The 22649-nt window shown below is 39.0% G+C and overlaps 1 protein-coding gene and 1 non-coding gene across 8 annotated transcripts in view; both read right to left on the bottom strand.

The window, feature by feature from the left end:
• Positions 1 to 22649, bottom strand: part of LOC101736209 (caskin-2) — a 339004-nt gene that overhangs the window by 198043 nt on the left and 118312 nt on the right. The window lies entirely within an intron of this gene.
• Positions 15841 to 15920, bottom strand: TRNAL-UAG (transfer RNA leucine (anticodon UAG)). Its single transcript has one exon. It is a non-coding gene; the product is annotated as a tRNA-Leu (tRNA).

The following is a 22649-nucleotide window of genomic DNA, read 5'->3' as shown; positions in this document are numbered from 1 at the left end:
ACCACACCTAAAATAACTCCCACATCTAAAGTGGAAACCGACATATCATTTTGTTCTCATTTATCAGTTTTTCATTTGTAAATATTAAATTTACAATTACTGTAGGATTTGGAAACGTTCTTAAAATTCTACTTTTTGTATATTTGCTAATGAAATATACAATGTCAGTCCTCAAAAGTTCTTCTAAGGGGTGGTTGTACTACATTATGACATACTGCCGATGAGGAGTTATTTTCGTAAAATTTTATTTACATATTTTAACGCTCAATTGACAGGGGGGATGCGGGGATGTCACCCGCTGCTAAGTTAATATATTGCGTAAGTGAAGGTCAGAAAAAAATGTATATACGATAAAATTTCACACAGCTGTACTTTATCAAAACAAATGCAGAGGTTTAACAAACGACACGGCAAGTACACGTAATCATTCAAATCATATGATTCTAAAATACGAATAAATAATTCTTCAAGAATTTTCATTTCACGTGAACAATTATTTACAATGGTAAATAATATAAATTATAAAGGAGTAGGTACATGGAATTGATATCGACGCTTGAAAGGCAAACGTGACTAAGCGACAATGCGTGAACTTTACAGTAGACTAATTTAAAGCTGAAATACCCGAAAAAAAATCTATTTTAACGAATCTAGCTGTAGGATTGAAATGATTTTAATAGACCTAGAAATATATTTTTTTTGCGCATCGAATATGGTTATTGGCTATCATTTATGTACAAAGCAGTTACTGTCGCTTAGTCACGTTTGCCTTTCAAGCGTTGATATGTATTTTGATACTTAACAAAGAACGATCGTGTGTGGTGCCTTTCTCGAGTGTTTGCGACACAATAAAATTGCCCGCATGATTTTTGCGTTTTATAATTACGCAGAGGCATCCTAAACAAAGTTCCGAGTACCGATCGTTACTTTTAATAACAGTTAATTGTGAGGCCGCAAGAAATTGAAACTCGCCGACGTTTCGTCAATTAAACAAATCGTATTTGTTTCGTTTGAAATTTCTGAATTATTCAGAAATTAGGAAATAGGCAAATTTTGGTAATAAGAATTCAAACACCAAAATAAATAGTAAAATTTTCAAAATTTACCACCCATTTCATTGGCCGTCAATCTATACTCAATATTATAAAGCCGAAGAGTTTGTTTGTTTGAACGCGCTAATCTTAGGAAGTACTGGTCCGATTTGAAAAAATATTTCAGTGTTAGATAGCCCATTTATTTATTTATTTTATTAGGCTCACAATACACATCACAAGCTAAAGATACATAAAAAACACAAATAAAAAGAAACAAAATCTGGCTTGCAACATAAGTTATGTGCGCACGACAAAACAAGACATATAGTGCTGAATTTGTATAACAATGTTCCTTACAATTATGACAAAACAACACAATAACAAAAACTAATCTAACGAATAATGTAAGGGAAAAAAAATTATTCACAATATAATACATTAAACAATTACATTAACCTACCTATTAATAAAGTGGAGGATGCCCTTGAACATTTTTCTGAACGTAGCTAACCTACAAGTAAAAATATCTAACAAGTATATTATATTAATCTAGGAAGGCTATAGGCTATAGAACATCACGCTAAGACCAATACAAGCGGAGCACCAATAAAGAATGTTTCAAAATCGGGTTTTTTTCCCTTTTGAAAGCTTCCGCTGCGTGCGCTGCAGAAACGGTTAGTTTCGCTAAAATAATGTATGACAGAATTGTTCCCCTTTAAAAGATCTAAAAAAAATCCGCGATAATATATGTCTATATGTTAAGGTTGGCTTACTATAACGTTTTTGCCTATTTCACGCGGCCGAAGTCGCGGGCAAAAGCTAGTTTTAAATATGGCAAAATCCGATTATTGAAATATTATCAATTGATTACTTTAATTACGTTTACCTGTCGTATTGCTGGCGTAGAGCCGTTTATACCCTATAACGGCTTTAAAGGCTGAAATAAACTCACACTAAAGTTCTGGATTAAATTATTAAATTTTTAGTTTCGTAATATCTTCTGTTGAACATTGGTCTTTTTATTGCCATAGTTAATATATTTTTATTATGAAAATTGTTACGTTACTTTTAGACATAATTTTCTTCTTTTTTATTTCAGCATAGCAACTGGCTTCTTGCATTTCATTGTTGCCGGTGTCAAGTTTATCTACAATTATTAAATAAATACGTATTCTGTTATATGAAAAATGATATATATGAAGCGAAATGAGTTGAAGTTGATTTATTTGAGACTGTAATTAATTGAGATGAAGTTAAATGAAACGAGATGAGATGAAATGAAAATAAAGTCCCAGTAAAATGGTGATTATTTACTGAGACTCTTTCCGTAGATTTTTGGGATTATATATAACTTAAAACTTTTTTTTTTACGCTGGGGAATCCATTTACGGATACCCGGTCGAGAGGGATATAACTTTAAACCTGGAGATATGCCAAATTAATAAAATAAAGCAATTCACACAACTTCGCTTTTTTTTTATTGCCTAGATGTGTGGACGAGCTCACAGCCCACCTAGTGTTAAGTGGTTACTGGAACCCTTAAGCATCTACAATGTAAATGCGCCACACGCCTTGAGATATAAGTTCTAAGGTCTCTAAGGCATAGTTACAATTATAGTAAGTATAGTTCCCGTTCCCACAAAAAGTCCGACTCCTGATTTCATCGCGTACAAAAATGAACTACCATAGACAATTACTTCATATTAGACTACAGAGACAAAATAGCGTAACCAAAAAAAAAACCGACTTAATTTTATTTAGGTAGGTACCTCTTAATCTTCAGATTTCATATATCATACTTTAATTTGCATAATAACCCTAGTCCGTTTCCGAGGAGGATGTTAATTTTAGCTCGAAGCTATTGATAGATATGATGGCGGTCGCTGTAATTCGTTTTTGACAAACGGAAAACACAATCGGTGGTAGGACCTAGTCCGACTGGCTGGCGACCACCCTCCAACTAGAGTCTGCCGCCAAATAGCCTAGCTGTGTTCCGGCATGTGGGTTGGAGAGCCAGTTCTATTCCTTTCCTTTCCTCCTCCTTGTTGGGGGTGAGTCTTGGTGATACTTGGAACATGCAGAGCAAACGTGCGCGCAAGTCCGCGGGGCGTGGGCTGCTGACGGGGGTATAGGGAGACCCAGTGAAACGGTGCCTGCCGCCGCCCGCCGGTCAGTAGGGGACCTGAACCTGGGTGTCACAACTAAACTCCGCCCCAGGAAGCTGTCCCGCCAACCGGTGTAAAATCCTGTCATGCGGTCGTCGTGCCGGAGTCGGAGACCGGAGTGGATCCCGGCGATCGTATGCAGGGTGGACTGGGGGCCCTTCCATGCCCTGCGTCAGCTTCTCGCGCAACCCCGGATCGAGTGTTCATTGTGCCCTGCGCTTTATTCAGGTATTGCCTTGATCTCACCTCTAGCATCCTACCTCTCCAAATCCTTACTCTCCAACTATAATTATCATGAAAGTCGACAAAAGAAAAAGAGTTTTTTCGGCGGATCCCCATTCCACGTTTAATGTGGATTTCAGCAATGTCAGGGGCCTACACAGTAACCTTGACGCCGTACATCACCACCTTGAGACGGCGCAGCCTGCCCTCTTTTTCCTGACTGAGACGCAGATATCTGCCCCGGACGATACGTCGTACCTCGGATACCCCGGCTACGCATTGGAGCACACCTTCCTGCGTAAAGCCGGGGTGTGCGTGTTTATCCGGGAGGATGTCTGCTGTCGTCGGCTTCGGGGCCTCGAGCAACGGGACCTGTCCCTCTTGTGGCTACGCGTGGACTATGGGGGCTGTACCAGAGTTTACGCTTGCCTGTACAGGTCTCACAGCAGTGATGCGGGGTCAGCTCTGTTTGAACATGTACAAGAGGGGACTGACCGCGTGCTTGAGCAGTACCCATCTGCGGAGGTGGTGGTCCTTGGTGACTTTAACGCTCATCACCAGGAGTGGTTGGGGTCCAGAACCACTGACCTCCCGGGTCGGGCTGCCTACGATTTCGCCTTGTCCTACGGCCTCTCACAACTGGTGACACAGCCCACCCGTGTCCCAGACATTGAGGGGCACGAGCCTTCTTTGTTGGACCTTCTGCTGACCACTCACCCAGCTGGATACAGTGTGGTGGTCGACGCTCCACTTGGATCGTCTGATCACTGCCTTATCCGTGCTGCCATACCACTCTCTCGTCCTAGTCGTCGAACGACGACCGGGTTTCGAAGAGTTTGGCGGTACAGGTCAGCAGACTGGGATGGAATGCGTGAATTTTACGCATCCTACCCATGGGGGCGGCTCTGCTTTTCCTCCGATGATCCTGACGTCTGTGCGGACCGACTTAAAGACGTGGTGCTTCAGGGAATGGAATTATTCATTCCTTCTTCTGAGGTGCCCGTTGGGGGTCGCAGCAAACCCTGGTATAATAAAGCCAGTAGGGATGCTGCACGCCTCAAGCGGTCTGCATACGTGGCATTTAATGTTGCTAGGAGATGCCGGGATCCTGATATCTCGGAGAAAAGGCGGAAATTTAACGCCGCCTCTAGGTCCTATAAGAGGGCTATTGCCAAGGCGAAGTCGGAGCACGTTGTCAGAATTGGCGAGCGACTGAATAGCTATCCCTCTGGGAGCCGTGCTTTCTGGTCGCTAGCTAAGGCTGCAGAAGGTAACTTCTGCAGGTCTAGCCTTCCACCACTGCGTAAGTCCAATGACAGTCTGGCTCATAGTGCGAAGGAGAAGGCTGACCTTCTGGTCAAGCTCTTTGCCTCATACTCGACTTTGGATGACGGAGGAGCCACGCCGCCCAACATCTCCCGGTGTGACAGCTCCATGCCTGAGATTCGCATCACACAGCGTGCGGTCAGGCAGGAGCTTCGGCTTCTTGATGTCCATAAGTCGAGTGGGCCAGATTGCATCCCCGCAGTGGTTCTAAAAACATGCGCCCCTGAATTGACACCCGCGCTAACGCGTCTATATCGCCTCTCGTATAATACCAACAGGGTTCCGTCTTCATGGAAGACTGCTCATGTCCACCCTATCCCCAAGAAGGGTGACCGGTCGGACCCCTCGAATTACAGACCTATCGCGATAACTTCCTTGCTTTCCAAGGTGATGGAGCGAATCATAAACACCCAACTTCTTAAGTATCTTGAGGATCGCCAGCTGACCAGTGACCGGCAGTACGGTTTCCGTCATGGTCGCTCAGCTGGCGATCTTCTTGTATACCTCACACATAAATGGGCTGAAGCCTTGGAAAGCAAGGGCGAGGCTCTCGCTGTGAGCCTTGACATCGCGAAGGCCTTCGACAGGGTCTGGCATAGGGCACTTCTATCGAAGCTTCCAGCATACGGGATCCCTGAGGGACTCTGCAAGTGGATCACTAGCTTTTTGGATGGACGGAGCATCGCAGTTGTCGTCGACGGCTGCTGCTCCGATACCATGACCATCAACGCTGGTGTTCCACAAGGTTCGGTGCTCTCCCCCACGCTTTTCATACTGCATATCAATGACATGCTATCTATTGATGGCATGCATTGCTATGCGGATGACAGCACGGGGGATGCGCGATATATCGGCCATCAGAGTCTCTCTCGAAGCGTTGTACACGAGAGGCGATTAAAACTTGTGTCTGAAGTGGAGAACTCTTTGGGGCGGGTCTCCAAGTGGGGTGAACTGAATTCAGTTCAGTTCAACCCATTGAAGACACAGGTTTGCGCGTTCACTGCGAAGAAGGACCCTTTTGTCATGGCGCCGGAATTTCAAGGAGTATCCCTGCAGCTTTCCGCGAGTATCGGGATTCTGGGGGTCGATATTTCGAGCGATGTCCAGTTTCGGAGTCATTTGGAAGGTAAAGCCAAATTGGCCTCTAAAATGTTGGGAGTTCTCAACAGAGCGAAGCGGTATTTCACGCCTGGACAGAGACTTGCGCTTTATAAAGCGCAGGTCCGACCTCGCGTGGAGTACTGCTCTCACCTCTGGGCCGGGGCTCCCAAATACCAGCTACTTCCATTTGACTCCATACAGAAACGGGCTGTTCGGATAGTCGATAGTCCTGCTCTCGCGGATCGCTTGGAACCTCTGGGTCTACGGAGGGACTTCGGTTCTCTCTGTGTTTTATACCGCATGGTCCATGGGGAATGCTCTGAGGAATTATTCGAGATGATTCCCTCATCTCCTTTTTATCATCGCACCTCCCGCCATCGGAGCAGAGTTCATCCATATTATCTGGAACCGCTGCGTTCATCGACAGTGCGTTTCCAAAGATCTTTTTTGCCACGTACCATCCGGCTTTGGAATGAACTCCCCTCCACGGTATTTTCCGAGCGCTATGACATGTCCTTCTTCAAACGAGGCTTGCGGAGAGTTCTTTATGGTAGGCAGCGGCTTGGCTCTGCCCCTGGCATTGCTGACGTCCATGAGCGACGGTGACCGCTTACCATCAGGTGGGCCGTATGCTCGTCTGCCTACAAAGGCAATAAAAAAAAAAAAAAAAAAAAAAAACCGAAATATTATTTAAACGTTTTTATAGTCCGTGTTACGTATTTGTTTCCAAAATAAATATACGTAGTATTTTGTTGGGTTTTCGTCAGTCGTACATAAATCTATATTTCACAATAAAGGTCACCGTGTATTTGTCATTTTTAATAGTATTATTATAATGGATTATTTTTATATTTGGTATTCAACGGTAGGCATCGGCTTGGCTCTGCCCCTGGTATTGCTGAAGTCAATGGGCGACGGTAACCACTCACCATCAGGTGGGCCGTATGCTCGTCTGAATACACTATGTTCTGTATCGTATGTTCTAAATTAGATATAATTAATAAGTAACATTAAATTCTCAATTTTTTTTTATTTATTGCTTAGATGGATGGACGAGGTCACAGCCCACCTGGTGTTAAGTGATTACTGGAACCTATAGACATCTACAACGTAAATGCGCCACCCACCTTGAGATATAAGTTCTAAGGTCTCAGTATAGTTACAACGGTTGCCCCACCCTTCAAACCGAAATGCATTACTACTTGACGGCAGAAATAGGCAGAGTGGTGGTACCCACCCGTGCGGACTCACAAGAGGTTCTACCATCAGTAATTACGCGAATTATGATATTGCGGGTTTGATTGAAAATTATGATTTGCGCAAATTATGATTCTCTTACTACTTCAATTATTACTTAAGCTCAGATATCGTGTAGGATATAAAAAGATGAAATACATTTATTCTTACTCGTAATTAATGAAACACGAGACGCCTTAGCAGCATTTTGCACACCTGTACCACAGAACACATCCTATAATGTGGCGTGAGGAGTATAAAATGCTTATGTTGCCAGAAATACGGACCGAGCGGCTTGCAACTAAAATATTTAGCGACTTTAGTAAAATATGGTCTCAATGTAGGTATCTTGTTCCGATAGAACGCGGTCGAACGCGGCCTGAAGTGTGTACATCCCTTTCGAAATTGGGCGATATATCGTTTTAAAAGGTGCCATAGATATTACTGTGACAATTGACACTTAAATTAATCACATGTCAAATTAGATTGACGTAAATCTTCGAGCTTTGTTTACTCGGTAGGTATACATCAGTCAAAAAAGTATCCATGGTTTATGATTCCAAATTCAATTTTTGTTTTTTGTATGCTAGATTGGCACAACTGTTTTCCACTTTGGCGTGGAGTTTGAGTTGCATCTGTTATTTAGATTAGAGTGCTGTTTTTGGATAGATTATATCTAGTGTGTATTACGAATTTCATAGTAGACCAAAACATCGAATGTTTTTCTTAAATTTTGTATTGCTAACGGAATTTCCTGTTCGGAGTTACTGAAGTTGTTACAGAAGGCTTATGGTGTATCGATTTTTATCAAAAAACAGGTGCTTACAAGTGGTATAGAGCGTTCAAAAGCGGTCGAGGTGTAATGAAAGACTTTCCTTGCTCTGGAAGGCCATCAACCAATAGTGAAGGAAACAGTAACTGAAAATCCTCATTCGAGTATGAGATAGATAGCCGCCAAACTTTCTGTGTCTCACGAGTCGACCTGTACCATTTTAAATAGTCGAAGCAACTTGGTCACGAAACATTTTTGCTGCTCGGCTAGTCCCAAAAGACCTGAATGTTCTCCCAAAATCTCAATCGTATAAGAGTCGCTAATGGCATGCTTAGAACAAATCAATTCCGACCCAAAATTCATGAAACGCATTGTTACGAGTGGTAGGTTCACGAGTTCAGCATGCAAAATAATCAACAGGTTTCAGAGCGGCGCCTTCCAACTGAAGCGACATCAAAAAAACCAAGCCAAAAGCCGATCAAAAGCCAAAGCCATCTCGACTGTTTTCTTTGACTATCGCGGTGTTGTGCACTCAGAATTCTTGCCGGAAGATCAAACGGTAAATAAAGAATATTATAAGAGCGTTATGCGGCGTTTAAGTTTGCCTTTTAATACCCTTACCAATTCCATTGACAGTTCTCCGTCATCAGTCTAGAAACCTTCCCTAATTCCTATGTCGTGCAAAGGGGTATTATGATCCCAAACTGAGTAGTTGCAAGGTCTTGGGTTATTTTCGGTACGAATTAAACCTATCTAATTTAAAGGTAGCTGCCGTTATTGTAATGTAACGGAATTGTACCTCTTTTTAATTTGGTTACATTTAAAATACACGAAGAGACACGTTTCATTCGAAGCTGTCATTCGTATGACAGATCTGTTCGGCCTATCGCTACTTGTGCATTACAGTGTCACAGATGTTCCACAATATTTGTGTACTTACATTAACATATTACACAAGAGGCGAGAACGGAATTCATATACATTTTGATTGATGGGCGCCTTAGTTCGTTGCGGCCGGAAGATTTATCTAGAACGAGTCGAGGATTTGTTTTATTAAGATATAACCGAGTTTGAGTGTAATCATTAACAGTGCTATTAACGTCGTCAATAGTATTCCTAATAGGCTGTAAGGTCAACATAGGGATTGTTCGATAGCTCAGTTTTATTCAATTTTCAAATTTTTAAGAAATAAGGAGCTAGTGCTGATGATTTCACGACTGACTTTCACCAAACGTTGGGCATAATGTCGAATCATAATAATGTCATCATGCAGCAAATGAATTGTGCATTCGCAAGCACCACGATTCGGATAAAATATTTAAGCGACAGTTCTGCAATTTTACAGGAGAGCCATTTAAAGTTAAAAATGTTGGAAAAATATCACTACCAAAAAAAACTATTTCAGCTATTGCAATGGAGTAAATTTAAATTAAGTTAAATTAACAACATCGAACTGTTGATGTCAATACCAAATAAAACACATCTTTAATTACGAAGATATTAGTCTAGTACTGGTACGTACTAGTCTTCACCTCTCCACGTGATGCGAAGTTACGATCATACGTATTAGTTTTAAGGCTGAGATAGCCGCAATATGATGGATTTTCGACATCAGGTATGTGTAGGCGTTAATGATTTTCATAAGCTTCAGTAACTAGCTACCTAGGTACTTAAGAAGAAACGCGGGTTGGGTTTTTTACGGTATGGTTCCTTTTTCTCTCTGACACCAGAGCAATAATATTTTTTCGCCTACCTATCTGTCAGTAGCTTCGAGAGGCTATTCTGACTTCACTGTTACTAGTGGACTAGCTCACGGGACACAAGCAGAAAGAATTTGCTAACATCTACTCTAGCCAGAGCAGTGCTAACATGAATCTACCACCGGAACAGAATTGCGACAAATGAGAAGATCCGGCAAGAAACTCAGTGAGTTGTATCTATGGGATGCCCAAAAGCATCGGGAGTGGATCGGAAGTATTTGAAAAGATAATAATATGTCTGGCCGACTGTTCGTTGGGTCGTCTCGTCGTAATTATAATTACTACACCATTCATACGTTTACACCTACAATGTCCTTGAGATTTAATTTCACACATTAATTTATAGTAGTCGTAATTACAATATCATAAATGAGTCGACTATTATCAAAGGCGGCAATCTGACTTTTGGACAATGATTGGTAAATCAGAAAAACGAATTATTGACTTTGTATTCCATCGGCAGTCACAAAACTCTTCGGAACGACATCTTAGATAAATAACAGGTTAACTATTAACCTTTATTTAATGCAGGTTTTGAACCGTATTCTTTGAAGGAGACGATTATATTCAAATAAATCTGTATTGACATATCAATAAAATTTTGCTGTCCAAATGCACAGATTGCCGCCTTTGATAATAGACGACTCAAATGACGAAAATTGCCAATTTTTCGGTTACTTTCAAACGTCCAATAAACATAATCAACGCTTACAACAATTTAAAAGCAAAAAATCGTATCCGGCCTGTGTTCCTCAATTATTTTTGAATAAATTATAACCGAGTTTTATTTCAAAGATGGAAGGAAAACGATGATTCCAAATGTAGATTTCGACTTTTATTAAATAGATACTATCTTTCCCTTTCGTCCTGTCTGTTCAGAGTACTTTTAAAGAACAACGTTAACTTTTTTTGTATCAAGATACCAAGATGAACGACGTGGATGTTCAAAACATAAGACATAAGAGCAAAGCGTGAAAAAACACATTTTAAAATGTCTACTTTTTATTTATGATTTACGTTATTCCATTATACTCGTAACTTAAACGATTAAAATGCAATCGTTACACACATGTACCAAGGTCGGGCGCCACATGGCCGCACTGATTACAGTTCACACGATACGGACGGCTTATTTAACAATTGTTGTTAATTAGGCCATGTGGGTTTTGGTATAAAACGGCAATTTGTTTAATTAATGAATCTGTTTAATATAGTGCATTTAATTTTACGAGAAATCAGTTTTATTATAGGCAAAGGAAATTAACGTTTTGTTAAGAAAAAACAAGATGGATATCTTTTTTACGCGATTTTTTTATAGACGTTTTTTAAATACCTAACCATTCGTTCGGAAATAACTTAGAAACCTTATAAATCTATAAGAGTGGTTTTTAAACGGCAAAAAATATAGGATATAGTCGCCATTTGGTTCCGGGCGCGCCATTTGTCATTTTACAACTAATTTCAACTGTCTTTTTGTTGTTTATAATGTAATGTGCAATCGACAGGAAACATGCCCATTGTAGTTAAATCGTTCTAAAACCCTGCCCATTGTGTAATGTACAGAGTTCATCCGTGAATTAATAATAATTACATTAATTTCCTCTGCGCTGTGTAGCACAGTACTCTGAATTCGCAGTGATTCCGATACTATTATAGACTTAATTTTCTTTAGTTTTCGCGAGTACTAAACATAATTAAAACTATTTTTACGATCTTATCTAACGTTTTTCATTATTATCATACACTTCCGGCGTTTAGAATACTTTACAGGTCAACTGAGTCGTCCGTGGTGAACACAAAAACTGCAAATTACACGAAATGTTGGAAATAATACAATGACAACAACATTATTGATTCAAAATCTCATCGATTTTGTTTTATGAAACTTGACGTGGGCACAACACTTTTACATTTGTCAATTTAAATCAGAGGCAAAATAGAAAGTTTTGTACAATAAAAGAAAATACGCAAAAGGTTTTTTATTGCCGGGCGTTCTTTTGATTTTTTTTAATGAATGTACAAGTTATGATGATTCCGTTTGAAGGCTAGGTAAGCCGCTATTTAAACTTCAATAAATCAATATACCGTCTGTCTCACCAGTAAGCTTCTCTCCCCAGTGTTCCCAGAGCACTAGGAATATAATCCTTCGGATTAAAAATAGACTTTTATCATAGGCAAAGTCCCTCCAAAGGGAACGGGATCATGGAATTAGCAAGCAAATAAGTAGGTAAGCTTTGTCTTTTTTTTTATTTTTATTGCCCTTGTAGGCAGACGAGCATACGGCCCACCTGATGGTGAGTGGTTACCGTCGCCCATGGACTTCAGCAATGCCAGGGGCAGAGCCAAGCCGCTGCCTATTTTTATTTTTTTTATAATCTTTTTTATAATCTGCCATCAACGGCATTTACTTAGAATACCTTTTTTCTTTTTTTTTGTCAGGAGGAAATCACATGTCGGAGTCGAACCGACTAAAACCTCCTGTCGCTCAAAAACCAACATCCAAACCTCGCATGAGACAGAACTCATGAAAAGGCAAAGGGGGAAATCGAAGCGTTTAGTGCGGAGCACATCTCCCCCATAACCCTTTCCCTCGGGACGCCGGACCGGCAGTCGTCGGCGCCACGACCACCAGCCCTCTCGGTCGGCAGACTATCTGAAGCCCGCCTTGATGGCGCCGGTTAGAATGGACTATCCTACGGAATACCCCGCTTGGTTAGAACCAGCGTGGGTTGAGGATAGCCGGCCTTCCATCACCCGGATGCTCTTGCATTAAACGCGTGTAGAGCAGCCTTAGAATACCTAGGATACAATCTCTCTGATTTGGCACCACATTTCTTAAATAAATAAAATTGTATATTTATATAATATTGTTATTGCCATATAAATATACATAAATATAAATGTCGCAATATTATCTAGGCGGTAACAATGATAACTTACTTTGCATACAAAACGTGGTTTCAAATCAATGGCAGAGATTTTTACCGTGTGACCAGACGTTAAGAGGTTTGAATGAGCAAATAAAGAGCCTTTGTCGAGTTCAGAATGTTAATGGATGATGAATTAATCTGAATAAGTAATTTAAAGAGTACGGAATTGAGGGCGTGGTGGCTGGCTCTTTGAGATTGAAATTACGCAATGATGCGTTGTAAATTATTTTTTCGTAAATGTATTCTTGTTATGATAAAACTACTTTAATTTTAGTGCATCATTCTTTTCTATTATTACTGCTATTTCTTTTATCCGGTATAACGACCGGAGCCCATGGACATTAACAAAGGGGTTTCTTTTTTTTATCTGCTTATTAATTTATTTTATAATTGTTTATGTCTACGCTCCCCACATATGTGTAATTATTTGATGTGTTATTTTTATTACAAATTTTTTATTATTATATCATATGTTAAATCTAGTAACGCATGTTTTTGAGCGTAATAATTATTAATAATAGTGATGTTGTTTTGAGGTCAATTATATACATAGTAAATCGCATTTTGGTCCTCACGATACAGGCTATGCCTAGTGTGAGGATCATTGGTTAATTTTATTTTGTTGATGCCATCTGCGTACTCTCTCAGTTTGTTAAATATGTAAATAGTATTCTAGGTCATGATTTAAGAGTTAAGAGATTTAAGACTAATAAATAAAGAAATTATTATATTATTATTATTACTATTACTCATGGATTGCGACACGTCGAAAACGAAACAGTATTATTTATTGCACAACTGCCGAAACCTACCCGTTGCGTTTATTTAATCTTGGGGAGTATCTTGAAAACTGCATTTTGGATTTCACGAATCATTGATATAATTATTTCATCTCTCCTTTGACACACCTATTTGACAGACCTATTTGATATACTACATTTTTTATTTATTGCTTTGACGATGGAACGGGATCATGACCGGTTATATAAGGGTGGTTGCGCTAGTTTAAAACTGCTAGTTTAGGTTTCGAAAAATAGCAACATTTTAATTTGGTTTTGCAAATCCTGTCCCATCCCTCTCCGGCACTTTACCTACGGACGCGTGCGAGCGAGATCGTGTGGTGACATCGAGACGAAGAAATATGGCTGAACAACCGCGCGCGCGCTTCGTGTCTTTGTTGTGTTAAATACGTAAATAAGTGAAATCGTTGGTGTTTCTCATCGCGGAGTGGTACGAGTCTGCAGCAAGGACTACATAAAGGTATTGTGCATCCTTCCTTTAACGCAGAACTGCCGCTTCTTATCGTTTCTTCCCGCAGTCTCTGTCCTTCATTTGCAACGACCAAATTTCAAATATTTTCGTAAAAATAAAATATAGGACAGGTAATATGTTACTGCCATCTACAAGAGCAATTATAAACTAATCGAAACGAAGCCATCTAGTGGCCGAGGCCCGTATACATTTTTTTATTTGCTTGATTTTCTTATCTATAATTAATTTATGTGTATTATCTATTTTTGAAAACTCCTTGGCCGTCTGTCTACTCTTGGTTCCAATTGAGTCAACGTCATATTTAAAATTCTTCTCACTCGACTCCCTAGACACCCCACATGAGATCTGAAGTGTGAATAATATTAAAGTACGTACCTAAAACGACACGAGAGTGTTTGATTTGACTCAAGTTCATATGAAATTCAAATCAATGCCTGTATACCACAGAACTATGATAACTGCTGGCTTGTGTGGGCTTAGCTCCTAATAGCCAGGAAATAAATACACAGATTACTATAGTTCACTTGATTCTGTATTGATTTATTCGTAATTCCACTTGTACAATCTTTAGATATGTCCTCACTACAGAATACACCGCTTTTTCTCCCGTTTTTTCAGACTACCGCCTTTTTTATTAAGTCTCGTCCACACTACTTCCATTGCTCCCATCAACAGTGTTGCTATTTCGCAATCCGAAAATTGTCATAATTTTAATAAGATAAATTTTATTTTAATTATTTTGTATATATTATTATAACCTTACACTTGTATGTTTATTTGTCGCGAGTTCGTTAATTGTTTTTTTTTATTTCACGATTATGAAATTAAATATTATTACGTTTGAGCGGCTAAAATGTTGGGTAATTTTATGATATCTCTGTTCGAAGATTTCTTGGTCACGTAGTTGTAGAATGTGCGCGGGATATGTACTTCTCAGTGGTCGAAGACGCTAAAGGTGTTATTTATAATTACATTTACGTTAAGAATGTAAAGCCTGAAATATGAAGCCTTTTTTTAATTGGCAGCATATTTTTTTGTTTAAAATCCATTGAAATACATTAAATTCGGCATCCTGCTGTTAAATAAAAGCATTTTAAGTTTTCCTAGGTTAAATATGTTTTGTCTTTTTCGGACTTCTTTGAAAGTAGTTACCAATGCAAAGTTTATGTTCGTTTATACGGCCTTGAATATTCTTTGTAGCTTTTTTCTACAAAAGAGACGAACTGCTTGCGTTGTAGAAAATGATCTGGCACCACAGATCCAGTACGTTGGTGTTTTCTACGCTCCTCAAGCCGAATCTAAATGCAGGGTCAGTTGCAATTCTCAAAATTAATAACCGGATAGAATAGGTATATGATTCTCCGGCCTTTCGTGACCTTGGCTATATTCGATTTAGCATGCAAAAAACGCTGCATGCAACAATGTAACGATAAAAACAGAATCCTATGAAAAAATTCACGGACAAAATCGTTCGAAAAACGGCGCGAAAGTTACGGAAATTTACTGCACGTGCAAAGGGATGTTTGGAATTCTGGCACGATTTAAAAACATTTTTGGTATTTCACTTCCTAAAAAGACTGCGCGTAGTTACGTAGGTAAATGTTTGATTTAGATTTTGGATTAAATAATCTCATTTCTGATTCGTTTGACTTGAACACGTTTTTTTTTCAAAATACGATTCATTGTAAAAGCCGCTTTGTTTTTTTAGGTAAATGAAAAAAACACATAACTCATCCAATAGTATATAAACAAATTTGTAAATATGGTACCTATGTAATAATTGTAAAGAAGCAATTAGAAATGAAATTATTTTAGAAGTAATTTGACGTTGTCTCTTATATTGCTTGAACTCCGTTCCGGCATTCCGGCAATCCATTAATTACCATCTGATTGATGTTCGCCAAAATACCATACTTCAAAGACAGTACCTGAAACAAGTTGGAATTAATTTTAGTAATTCTATTCGTTTTTTTTTAAAATAAGTTTCAATGTTCGTTATCAAATATAACAAAAAGTACAATGTGACAGCGGTGGGATTCGAACCCACGCCCTTTCGGACTGGTGCCTAAAACCAGCGCCTTAGACCACTCGGCCACGCTGCCCTTACAAGCTTGTTTAAATTATAGTATCTAGTCCCAAGACGTCTTACAATTAAAATGTGCTTGGGGGTTGCCATAGTAGCCATGCCTGGCATACGGGTAGGTGATCATAATATGCGGTTATGATATTGAGAGAATGCTGCCCATTCTCTGGATAATCCCTAATCGATACACACAGGAGAAGGGGAGATATTCTTTTTCAAGGCCACACCACACAGCCAAGTTCGTATTATTTCTAAATAAAAACCTATCGTGAATACAATTAGTTAAATTATATCCAATTATTAGTTTTCACGACGGACTATTATGATTTTCAAAAGTACTACTTTTCAGTTACAATAACAACATTTTCTTTAAAATTTTGAAAAATATCAGGAAAAAGTCCTTACGTCTATAAACTACATTGCCATGTTTTAAATAGTGCAGAAAATACACTAACTGAAACTTTACTGTAGGCGACAAAATCGCTTATTTTGCGACTAAGAGATATATTTCGGGTGTAAGTAAAGGAGGTTTACTCGAAGGGCTCGGCGAGTAAATTAACACAGACACAGCCCACTGAGTTTCTCGCCGGATCTTCGCAGTAGGGCCGCGTTTCCGATCCGATGGTAGATTCAGCGAAGCACTGCTCTTGCTAGGGTTAGCGTTGGCAACGTCGTCAGGTTTGTGCCACGTCAGCTCACCTACTTAAGGTTACGCTGAAATGGTCTCTCAAGACCATCAGCTTAGGTAGGAAAAAAAATATGAATCAACACATTCAACATCACCGCATCTCGCGTTTCGGACTACGCTTTAGACTCACAAGACAAGACATGATTAATCTTGAGCCCTCATTTACGCCGATCGCCTCTAATTCCAGTTATCAACGAGACGCCCGATCGTTATGAATTTATACCACATAATATAACCCGATCTCAGTAGAAACGCCCACCTAGGTTGTACACTTTGAACTATAGACGGGAGAAGAAAGGTTAATGCACTGGTGTGTTTATCGTGTGTAATTTTGTAGCGAATTAAAAAATATACATATTTTACACAGACAAGTTATCGACGCTTGATGGTAAGTAGTTCAGTTTAAGAACCTGAGCGATGCCACGGTATAGCCAAGGAGCTGTATACCGCTAAGTATACTCCGCAAATTCCATTTCAAGAAAGACATCTATCTCTCTCTCTCTCTATCTCTCTCTCTCTCGTTCTCATAAATAAAAATGAAATAAAAGCTATCTCGTTTAAAAGCTGTCCCGACTAGCAAATCGCAACGCAGAACTGTTTCGCGGCAGAAATGAGCGAGGTGTCTATGAAGGATACCTATGAAACTCAACAATATGTAGATCGTGAACTAATGCAAAGATAAACAAACAAACCTCAAAATTTTTCGTGTTTATTAGTTTACTATAAAGGTATTAATCATATCTATATACTAACTAGGGTTATCGCTTTTGACATGATAACGTCTTACAAATCGATGAACACCGGTTGCACGTACGAAAAAGTGTCACGTTCCGCCTTAGCCAGAGCGTGCAAGCGAGAGCGCGGAACAAGCGATAGAGAGGCACGATCGGTCCAAGCATTAATTCATCGAAAAATTGTAATTTTAAATTAGCTCCTTCTTTGTAATAATATAAAATAATGATCATTCAGTGATAATAATTAAATTAAAGTTCAAAAAAGTATGCAATTTTTCATCAATGTTTCTTTATGACGTTATCAAGTAAAACTATCGTCCGTTATCCGACTTTACAAACAACGAATTTGTTTTTCCTACATAATGCTAGTAGCCTCGAGGGGTTAAGTTAGCTAAACCGGACGTGTGGGCGAGCTCACGGGGCTCAACCTGGAGACTTTACTAACATTAGTCCTAGCAAGAGCAGTGCTTCGCTGAATCTACCACCAGATCGGAATCGCGACCCACTGAGAAGATCCGGCGAGAAACTCAGTGGGCTGTGTTTTTGTAACGCCCTTTCACAGAACGAAATCTGTTTCTGTTTATACTAAAAAAAACTATGAAGGTTGGTTATACGTAAAACAAAACACATTTATTGTTTTGCTGCTATTATTACAGATTCGTTGAGCACGATATAAGATTTGTGGAGATGTTTTTTGTTCGCATTCATGTGTTATGCGTGAACAGGATTTAGGATAGCGCGAAAACGCCGCGTAAGTTTTTAGGAATCATTGTAAATTCGTGTAATGTTTACTATTGAATGCATTCTTTTTTGTATCTAGCTGTCGTTAAAGCTATGTATAGGCTTCACCCGCGTCTTCTGGGACAATTATTTTTTCTAAAGTATCACGTAATTGTTACATTTCATTGCCTATTATACTAATCACTACATAGTATACAACAAAGTCGCTTTCTCTGTCCCTATAATAATAATAATAATAATAATAATAATAATAATGTTTTTATTTCAAGTATCCATGACTCATATAAATATATCTATATCTGTCCCTATGTATGCTTTAATTTTTAAAACTACGCAACGGATTTTGATGCGGTTTTTTTTAATAGACACAGTGATTGAAGAGGAAGGTTTATATATGTATACGGTGTTAGTTTCTTAGCCTGATTTTGTTATCTGCTCATCTTGAGCACTATGTTATAGATGATGAAAGCAACGACGAATACGTACTTTTACTGGCGGTAGGACCTCTTGAGAGTCCGCGCGGGTAGGAACCACCGCCCTGCCTATTTCTGCCGTGAAGCAGTAGTGCGTTTCGGTTTGAAGGGTGGGGCAGCCTTTGTAACTATACTGAGACCTTAGAACTTATATCTCAAGGTGGGTGGCGCATTTACGTTGTAGATGTCTATGGGCTCCAGTAACCACTTAAGTGGGCTGTGAGCTCGTCCACCCATCTAAGCAATAAAAAAAATTGTTTTGTATATATTTTTGTTTTATTGCCCGTGCAGGCAGACGAGCATACAGCTCACGTGATGATGAATGGTTACCGTAGGTCATGGACGTTGGCTATGTCAAGGGCAGAGCCAAGCCGTTCCATAATAAGTTCCTAATATTTCTGCAGCATCTCATGATGCGTTTCATGTTGTTATGTCTTTGTGCTACTGTAACCGTACCGACACTGGGCCGCCAGGTTTTATACCTATCTAAGCCATATAAACACATTTTGTATTGAATATTTTTTTATTTAGTTGCACTGACAAAGTGATCTTCAATACAAAACATTGAAAAATTGACAATAGGTGCATTATAGATGCCACCTCAATTATAGGTTCAATCGACAGTGCAATAGTTGACAACATCTCGAAATTACTATGTAATTGATTAAATTAATTGAATAAAAACACAATGAATAATACTTTTTCACTTTGTAACAAAAATTTTGATATCTACACTTACTAGAAAAAATAAAATTATTATACAAAAACCTTAAGACTAAAATGCTATTTCTTTAAAAATCCCTATTCTATTCACATCTCTATACAGATTTAACATAAACTTTGTTTTCCTTCTACTTCGCTTAACTTGAAAATGTGCCTAAAACAGAAAAAGCTAAGGTCGATTTCGGTTTGTGAATACTTTTGGCCATCAACAACCAAGGGCGGATCCAGGGGGTGGGTCATGGGGGTCATGACCCCCCCCTGAGCTGGTTCCAGGACCTAGGTGGACCACATATTGAACATAATGATTTTAGGACCACGGTTATGGAATTAAATAATCTGCCTCATTCCGGGCGTGATAGTGCTTCTCTGGATGTCTTCAAGAGAAGATGACAATATGTACGTGTTTATGTACAAGTTATTATGTGTTAAGTTTTTCAAGTGTACAATAAAGAATAAATATTTTTAAGTGCAGTATTTACGTACATTAATAAAATACCTATTTTTAACTTGTATCTATTGTTATCAAAATTAAATTATAAGTTCTTGACTTGACCATGACTATGTGACCCCCTCCTGGCACCAAAGTTGGATCCGCCCTTGTCAACAACACGCATGATAAAAGCCTGCGGGGTATCAGCGATTAAAATAAGTAAGGATTTGGGTGCAGTTGCCCTAATAGGGGTGGACTGACGCGCGTCAGTCGCGGTCTCTGCGGGTATAACTCAATGTTCCATTCACAATGGATATTGGCAAAATTTTAGGATTGATTGATCGATTTAACAATTCTCTGCCAATTCTTGTTACACAGTTAAAGACAAAGGGTAGATCTTACACTGAGTGGGTGAAATTTCTCGGTAGACAGACGGTCCAAATGTAATTCTTCGAAACTGTGTGGCTACGTTTGCCGCTAGGGAAGCTGTTCCAACTGCATACAAAATTGGTCGAACTTTTACGCTATCGAGAACGTTAAAAAACTCACACTAAGCACACTGGTATATGTAAACTTATTTTGAAAATATCGTTAGCGGGATTCAGGCATCTTTGCGTTACCCCTAGGCGCGGACACCTCGTCTGAGTTTCGACTCCCCCGAAAAAAAAAGTATTGTGTCCTATGATAGCTACCCACTAACACACATATAGTTCATCGGTAATTTAAAAGATAGAAGGATTATGTTCCATCTAGTTTGTGTTTTTTCTCGATAGTCCGGCGGTTCGAATTTCTCTAAGAACCTGTACTGCAAGCCTTATTTTAATCTTAACCTTATTTTGTAAATCTCCTTAGCGCGATTTAGGTTTAGGCGGTTTTCTGTCATTCAATAAAAGTTATGGCTAGTGACACTTCCACGACCATTAAGCATTCTTACCTACATATTTTTGTCACTAATTCCAATTAAGTGTTTTGTGAACTACTTCTGTCCCAAAGTAATAAAATAAAAAAAGAACAGTATTCATAAAACTCAACAATTTTAAATTTCAACACAAACAAAAGACACTATGTTTCGTACATTAGAAAAGTGATTCAGATTAAACAAAGCTTGAAAAAAAAAACAAGCTGATTATGCAAGAAAGCGTTTATTTTCACATCGCATTTCACAGATATCTCCCTCGGAAAAATGCAATTACGCATATTTTACGCGTTAAAAACTCATTAGCCGATCGAAGACCGTGCATGAGTTTATAAAGGAACGGTGTGCTTAGTGCGAGTTTTTTAACGTACTCGATAGCGTAAAAGTTAATTCAAATTTGTATGCAGTTAGAACAGCGCCCCTAGCGGCAAACGTAGGCAAACGTTCCGACTCGTCACAAATTCAAGTTAACTTTTACGCCATCGAGAACGTTACAAAACTTGCACTAAGCACAGGGTATTCTGTATTACTTAACGCTTTACTAAACTCAACGTCACTTCAAGGCAGCCTCAAAGTTACATTATTCGATCGCGTACACATCCTTTCAGCAGCCAGACAATATCAAGTTTGACTGAATAATATGTACTTTTTGATATTATATTATATATATGTCATGTATAATCCTACGTTAATGTATTTATTTTCTCAAAGGTTAGAAGATTGCACAAAGTGGGAATGAGTTGCTCGCTCCGGGCATTTCAATATTGTAGTAATTGTTACGTTATAATGCTCAGTGTAAAAAATTCATATTTAAAAAAAATCTAATATTAAAAAATAAATAAATAATAATTTTATATGTAAAAAAAAAAAAGACATGCCCGCTGAGTTGCTTGCCAATTCTTCTCAGGACGGAGGCTAGTTCTTGTGAATTGGCGGTAGTTCTTTTGACGTTCAACAAGTATGTACTTTCATTTATGTTGAATAAATTTTTTTTGATTTGATTTGATTTGATTTGTTATCTCGAAAATCGCTGTTACGATGGTACTGACTATAGTGTCGATTCAAGAGGAGTTAGAGACTTAAGCAAGACCACGGGTGAGTTATAAGCTTTTACTTAATTTAAGCTTTGTTTCAGTATTTTAATGCCACTACAGACTAAACATACGCCATAACATCTGCGGTCCGAAACCTATGTGTTAATACAACATTCGCTGCCACAGTGGGACTATTTACATGCCCCACCATATTACTTTATGGTGCTTTTCTCGTATCAGATAGCTCACTAAATATAATACGTTGTAATTTACCTTCGTTTTAATTGTCGAATAAAGTACATAATACACACGGTAGCGCAGCGCGTACAGCAGAATAATGGGTCCGATCAAGAATGATCGCCGCAGCGGCACACGAGGCGATAGCCGATATCTGCCGATACCACGGGGTCAGCGCCATTAATCACATCGGTTAAGTTCCGCCGCCCCTTCCAGACACATACGGAACGTTGGGTATTATTTCAAGAATACGGACCAAGTTTGACAACTATGTAGCGGTAACTTATGTGTAGGTATACTGAACTGTACCTTTTTACTAATAAATTTATTATATATATTTATAAATCTCTTTGTAATCGGAAATTGCGGAACCAATGTGGATTTTTTTTTGAGAATTTTGAGATTGGTCTAGTGTACGATCTTGTGAAGTTTGGTAGCGATCGGATCAAAGTAAAACCAAAGATCAGCCACTAAAGCTGACTGGGCTTGACTGGATATCTTCTTCTTTCACTTTTCCTGATTCTTTTGATGCTGCTTAAAGGATTTGGCATGAGTTTTATGACCGGCCGCCTCCTTGACGTCAGCCCTCCATCGGTTATATCTCCATTTAGCCATTGCAACGTGCCATAGTGAGAGATATTTTCGGTTTTATCTTTTGGTTTTGACTAGTAATCAACACAAGTATTATTGTTTTTGCTTTACAGTGCATTGTTTATTATTTTCCTATGTGTCCAAATTTATTATTAACTGCTGGTTATCCAGCTTGATTGAT

The sequence above is a fragment of the Bombyx mori genome, chromosome 17 (assembly GCF_030269925.1).
Source record: "Bombyx mori chromosome 17, ASM3026992v2".
In the NCBI taxonomy this organism is placed as follows: Eukaryota; Metazoa; Arthropoda; class Insecta; order Lepidoptera; family Bombycidae; genus Bombyx; species Bombyx mori.
The sequence above is the reverse complement of the archived record's forward strand: the minus strand, read 5'-3'. Positions and strand labels throughout refer to the sequence as shown.